The following is a 7,328-nucleotide window of genomic DNA, read 5'->3' on the forward strand; positions in this document are numbered from 1 at the left end:
GGGATCATGACCTGAGCCGAAGGCAGACGCTTAACGCCTGAGCCACCCAGGCGCCCCTGTGGATTCGTTTTCAATAATGCATTCAACAAACATTGTATGTACTATTGCCTCTGCCAGACCACTAGCTAACATTTACTAAACACTGAGTGCCAGGCACTGTGCTATGGCACTTTATATGTGTTTTGATCTCCACAACAGCCCCAGAAGGTGAGTATTATCCCCATTTTCCAGTTGAGGACACAGACTCAGAGAGCCTAACATTTCCTACAGGTTGCAAAGCTATAATAAATAGCAGAACCAGGATCTGAACCCAACCCCCTTCACTCTCTATATGTATCTAATCCCCAGGGTGCCTCGGCCTCTCCAGGGAAACCTAGGCCCAGTCCTGACTGCCCCCAACTTGCTGTGTGGCCTCAAGCAAGTCATATTATCTCTGTGGGCCTCAATTTCCTTTTCCGTCAAATTTAACATATCCAAGCTTCTAGAGATTCTTTCAAACTCTCAACCCTCAGGATTCTGCCAATCCCATATTCTAGACCCCCATCTCTCCCAATGCCCCGGGAAATACCTGAGGAGAGACCACAAATACATGCCCTCCAAATCTCCAGGGCGAGAGGTTCTGGGTCCTCTCTCAGTGGGGCAGCATGGGTGGGAGTGGGTCTGAGAGCTGCCGATCTGGCCCAATAGGAGGCAGGGAGTGAGCTAGGCGGGAGCTTCATGCTCTAGTGATAAAATCCTGGCCCAGCCTAGTCTGCAACTCCAGAGGGACTCCTCAGCCCTAGCAACTAGGAGAAGGAGCCAGGAGATAATACCCAGAGGCTTGGTGGGGCTGGGGGCGGGGGGGGGGGGGAGCATTGTTTTGGCCCTTGGAGTGATGTCCCCAAAGTGTCCTCCTTTTGTGCAACCCTGAGCTTCTGCTTTTTACTTCTACTTCCTGCTAACTTCATATCCTCTCCTGCTCTCCTTGCTGACTCAAGCTAAATAATCCCTAACATGCCTCTCCCGTCACACCGTTTGCCTGTTCTAAAAATTTCTGTGGCTCCCAAAGTATCACACTCCTTAACACAGAATCTGTGGCCTTTCATGAACCAGGTCCAGCCCTCTCCCGCTTCCTCCCCACTTCTCCTACCTGCAGCTTGTGCTAAGGTCATATTCCTCACTGTCTCTTCAGCACTCTCCCACAGCCTAGAATGCCCTCTTCAGGTCTTTCTGAATTCATATATTTTCTGTCTTCAGGACTCTACTCACCCCTTCTTCCTCTAGGCAGCCTTCCCCACCCATATGTCCAGAGCTACTTTGATGGACAGTGATTTATTTGTTCGATAAACAAGCAGTGGTGATGACTAAGTGTGTGTGTGTGTGTGTCTCTGTCTGTGTGTGTTTGTGTGCGTGTCTTCCCAAATGGATGGTTGACATCCCAAGGGTGTAATCTCTGTCCGTGTACTAACCCCGACCACCTGGACCCTCTACCCTGGTATAGGAAGCATTCTACTGGGCACAGGATTTTGGTTCCCCGAGCCCAGGGAAGGGGCTCTTGGCATATACTCTGATATCCTAAATGAGCTGGGTTCTGTTCCCAGGCTTAGCTGAACCCCATGTACAGGCTGTTAGGGCAGATCCCAGTCTTCCATTTCTCTGTAGAGTCAGAGGGGCCTGTGGATATAGGGGACTTTAGCCCAGTGGAGTCCTCTCCTGGAATCCCAGGACCCATCACTCTCCACTGCAGATTTATTATCAGGGCTGGAGGACACCTCAGATCTTAATTCATCCAAACTCATCTTATAGTGGAGAAACAGAGGCACACTGAGGCAGAGAGGTCAAGGCACCTGCTTAGAATTAGAAAGCAGCAGAGCCATCTACTGACCCTGGTGGTGGGGGGCAGTGGGGAGCTTAGTATTCTGGGACCCTGGTCTGGGCCTAAGCACTGTAAAAAGAGGCAGTGGGCACCATGCTAGGGGTAATCCTGGAGTCTCATTTCCAATTAGAAAGTGCTACTGCTGGATAGACATGGACATCTACACATACACACGAAGACATCCATGTACAAACATACACACGTGTGCACATGAGCTCACACCCATGGAGTTAACAGATGCCCATGCCCATCCAATCTTTGCCCAGATATAAGCACCTGCCCAATTTTATGGGCTCCAGGATTAGAGGTCAAGAGGCCACCCTTCTATTCCTGTCTGGGCTTGAGGCTTGCCCTCACCAAGCCCTGGGGCATCCCCAATGGCTTGGGGCCCCCCACTTCAAAGGGCAGAGATGTGTCAGCCTGGGTGTGTCCTTCACGAGACCATGCGTGTACTTGAAGGTATGAGTCCTGCTGGAGAACCGCCTCCCCTTTGGTCTCTCCCTCTTTCCCCTCTCAGGTAGAGGGCAAGGCTGAGGCAAAGACCAGTGGGTAGTTCGGAATCTGAGTCAAAACCCGGAGCCCTGATCACTGTAGAAAACAGAGCCTTCCCCTGTCCCCTACTAGTCTCCAGAACTACAGTTAAATGAAAATATTAATTATGATACTATTGGGATTTCTATGTGCCAGGTACTATTCAAAGTCCTTACCTGTGTTGATGATTAATTGAATCCTCACAACAACCCTCTCATGTAGATAATATTATTCTTTCCATTTTACTGGTGAAGAAACTGAGACAGACGGGAAAAAATTTAATCGGTAAAGCCAGCTAGGGCAGACATAATCCCTCAATTCCCCGCCAATAAATTGGCCCATACCTTAGTCAGGGGCCATACCCCCAGAATTTCTATTCAGAAAGGTTTGTTGTTCAACTCAGAGGTGTTTAAATTGAGGGTGGTGTGTGTGTGTGTGTGTGTGTATGTGAACACCATGAAAAAGACCTTGGCCGATTGTCAGTAAATCCAAATTTCAATCCCGGTTCTATCCTGGGCTCACGGCCTGGCACCCTGGGTAAGTCAGTTTTCCCATCTGCAAAGTGGCTGGCTCCATGCTTCCTAAACAGTACATCCTGTCCCGTCCTCCAGGCAGCCCTTTGTGTTTGTTTGTCCTCCCTGGAGGAGGGGAGAGTCGGGACAGGATTCATTTCAGGAAGAGGAGGCAGGTGACAGGAAGTGAAATAACCAGCTTAGTTTTAGTCCACCCGCCCAAGGTGTGAGGATGGGGTGGTGACTTTGGTGTTCCGTGGGTTATGTTTGAGTGTGGACAAGGACCCAAGTGAGCTGCTCCGGTGCAAATGCCCCACATGAATTCCCACATTTAGAACTTTTGAAGGGAAATGGTTGCATCCCTCCAACTTTGAGGCTGGGAAGGAGAAAGTAGACAGTGGGGTTCCCTCCTGCTGAGGCAGCTTCTCTTCTAGAAGCAGATAGGCCCTCTGCAGCTCAGACCACTGCCCTTTTCTGCTCACAACTCTTCCTTGGCTCCCTACCATCTGGACCAAGGCATGCTCTCATGGTACCTTGTACACAGTAAACATTCAGTAAGTACTGACTTGGAGGGTGAGTGCAGCTGCCCTCACCCACTCATTTAGCCTTCTCTGTCACTACACACACACACACACACACACACACACACACACACACACACGTGCGCGCACACTATGCAAATGACCATACTCCACCACCCGCTTTCCTGCTTCCAGGATTTTGCTCTGGCAGTTTCCTTGGCCTAGGGAGCCCTCCCCTGCCCCACCTAATCTCCTTGTGTCTAGGCCCTCTGTATTCTTCAGGATTAATGTAATTAGCATCTTATATTTATTGAGCATTTACTGTGTGCCTGTAACTCTCCAAGATGGACACTGTTGTTATCCCCATTTTCCAGATGAGGAAATTGAGGCTTAGACTCCTGAGGCCCAAGATCATGTTTCTGTATATGCAACTGTGTATAGAAATATTGTATGTACATATGTACATACAGTAATAAATAGCATAAAAATTATAAAGCCTATGTGTGAAAAATAGACAGCATTTTTTTTTTTACCTAACATAAAATCATTTTCTCAAGTAACACTCTCCCGTGTTGGCCTTGAAGGAGCAAACCACCATGTTGTGGAGATGGCTACATGACAAGGACCCAAGAGGGGCCTCTAGAAGCTCAGAGGGGCCTCTGGATAACAGATAGCAAGGAAATGGGGATCTCAATAATATGGGCTGCAAGAAAGTGAATTCTGCCAACAACCTGAGGGAGCCTGGAAGCCAAACTTTGCCTCTTTGCGTCTTCAGATGAGGACACAGCAGGTCAACACATTGATTTCCCCCTGTGGGTCCCTGAGCAGAAAACCCAGATGAGCTTTGCCTGGACTTCTGACTTATAGAACTGTAGCTAATAAATGGGTGTTGTCTTGAGCCCCTATGTTTGTGGAGGTTTGTAACACAACTATAGAAGACTTCTACACGCGTTGAAAAAGTTTTTTGCGGGGTGCCTGGGTGGCTCAGTCATTAAGCGTCTGCCTTCGGCTTAGGTCATGATCCCAGGGTCCTGGGATCGAGCCCCACATCGGGCTCCCTGCTCCGCGGAAAGCCTGCTTCTCCCTCTCCCTCTCCCCCTGCTTGTGTTCCCTCTCTCGCTGTGTCTCTCTCTGTCAAATAAATAAATAAAATCTTAAAAAAAAAAAAGAAAGAAAAAGTTTTTTGCATGAAAATTAAGAGGTAGCTTGAGTTACTAATCTTACTCTAGTATATTTTGTTTTGGTGCAAATATATTTGTGAAACTCATAATAGTGTTATAAATGGGGGAAAATAATTTTTCTGTCTTTTTTAATAAAGATTTTATTTATTTATTTGATAGAGAGAGCAAGCACAAGCAGTGGGAGATAGAGAAACAGGCTCCCCACCGAGTAGGGAGCTGAACATAGGGCTCGATCCCAGGACCCTAGGGTCACAACCTGAGCCAAAGGCAGATGTTTAACCGACTAAGCCATCCAGCACCCAGGCGCCCCGCTATCTTTTTTGGGGGGGTTTCAAAGTCATATAGTTGAAATTGAGTAACTTGAATATGTGGGATGCAACTCCAGGGTATGTATCAGCCACCCCTCATAACCCCAGGGCAGCAGCTCTTTCTGCCCCCGGGTCCTGTCCCCGGGCTTTAATAAGCCACCATCTTGCACCAAAGACGTCTCAAGAATTCTTTCTTGGTCATCGGCTCTGGACTCCACCCCACTGAACCTCACCTATATTCCAAAACCCCATCACTTTCACTTAATTCACCACACTCAGGAATACCTAGTTACTTTCTGGGAGACGGACACCTTTTCTACACTTGAGAATCTCCTTTAGTGTGAACAGAAATATAATCAGAGACATTATAATACAGGGAGATAAGAACTATGACAGTGGGTAGGACAAGATGGTAGGGAAATCCAAAAAAAGAAAAAAGAGAGATTCAAGGAAGGCTGCTGGGAAGAGAGGGTATCTGAGGTAGGCTTTGAAGGATGAACAGAAGCTTGCCTTGGGGCAGATGGGTTGAATGGCCTGGAATACAAGTTCAAATTAGGAGCCCTGAACCCTTGTCTTGACTCTGCTTCTGACTTGCTTTGTAACTTTGGGTAACTCTCTGTCCCTCTGTGGGCCTCCGTTTGTACAATGGGGACATTAAGGGGGAATTCCTTTGCCTGCTCACTAGTTTTTTGCCCTGGCTTTCTAGGGAGAGTTTTATCTTGTCTGATTGCTTTCTTTTGAGATACAAAACTGGGATAACAGGATGACGGAGACTGGGGGAAAGGTGGGAAGGAAAAAGAAAAGCAAAGCTGTGGGAAAGGGCCTAGGGGGACAGTTTTTGACAAGTGACAAGTGACAAGTTTGCTGAGTGAGTGAGAGGCAGCAGTGTGGGGTGAGAGGATTAGTAAGAACACAGGAAATTCTAAAGATGTTGACATGGATTGGAGACCCTTTGATGTCTTTCAAGAACTGTAAGTATTAGAGTCATTCTTAAATTACTTTTGGGAGTTGGACTATTGTTCTTGGACTTGATACATTTTAATTAATTTCTGAATAGGTTAAAATGCATTAAGTTCAAAATCCCAAGGAATAAAAGGATATAGGTTTCCTTCTCATTTCTGCCCCCAGCACCCTTCAATCAACTTCTGCTCCCAGGGGCACCTGGGTGGCTCAGTTGGTTAAGCGACTGCCTTTGGCTCAGGTCATGATCCCAGGATCCTGGGATCGAGCCCCGCATCGGGCTCCCTGCTCAGTGGGAAGCCTGCTTCTCCCTCTCCTACTCCCCCTGCTTGTGTTCCCTCTCTGGCTGTCTCTCTCTCTCTCTGTCAATTAAATAAATAAATAAAATCTTTAAAAAAATATATTCTTTGCATATACATATGTATATGTATGTACGTATGTATATGTATATATGACCTCCCCATTCCGAACACAAATGATAGGGTACTGTGCATACTGTTCTGAAATGTGCTTTTTTTTTTTTTAAACTCAACAACATGATGTGGAGATCAGTCCCTAGCTGCCTCCTTGTTTGTTAATAGCTACATAGTATTACATCAAAGCAGGGGTAGCTTGAAGTTGTCCATTCAGTATCCTGTAGCTGAATATTTACTTTGTTTTCAAACATTTGTCCTTTACATTATAGTTCTTGAATGTGACATTGAAGGCTAAGCCTGAGCCACGTAGGGCCCTGGGATTTATTTGGGTCATGGGGGTATTTGGGCTCAATAGTATCTTTGAAAGATACCGACTCATTCTCTGGATCAAGCTCTTCCCACCACCCTTTCCCTTGGTTCTACCCACCCTACCCTCTGGGCCCACAGTGGCAGCCTCAGCCCCTTCACCATGATCTGCTCTCTGAAGTCCTCACAACCCCTTCTGCTCCATAAAAATCTTCCTGGCCCGATTCCCTTGATTCCAGCCAAGAGTCTACTACCACCAGGAGCTTTGGGCTGAAAAGCTGGGGAGAGAGATTCTGAATAGACTGTAAATATTTATTAATCAATCCTTGAACTTGCCTGGGGCCTCCCTGCTTATTTTCCCTGCTTGTCTGGTTTTCTGTGGATTTTATTCTCCCTTTCTGCCAAAGGAATTGTCTGGGTCTCTGTCAGTGGGGTGGGGGGATGGAGGGGGTGGCGGGCAGGACCTTACTTGTGAGCCTTAAAAAAAATGTGCCTTCTTGTAGGAGAAGAAACCCTTCCACCTTGATTGGAGTTGCATGGAATTGTTATTTAGAGATCATCTAGTGCAGTAAGTTTACAGAGGAGGAAACAAGCATGGATGAGGGAGAAGTGCTTACCCAGGGTAATGGAATGAGCGAGTGGAAGGGACACAGGGCAAACGCTTGAGGCTTCTTCTGCCAGTTCTTACCTCTTCACCCTCTTCTCCAAGACTTCAAACTCTGTCAACCTTTATTCTCT

Source organism: Phoca vitulina, unplaced genomic scaffold (assembly GCF_004348235.1).
Source record: "Phoca vitulina isolate PV1807 unplaced genomic scaffold, GSC_HSeal_1.0 scaffold22, whole genome shotgun sequence".
Classification (NCBI taxonomy): Eukaryota; Metazoa; Chordata; class Mammalia; order Carnivora; family Phocidae; genus Phoca; species Phoca vitulina.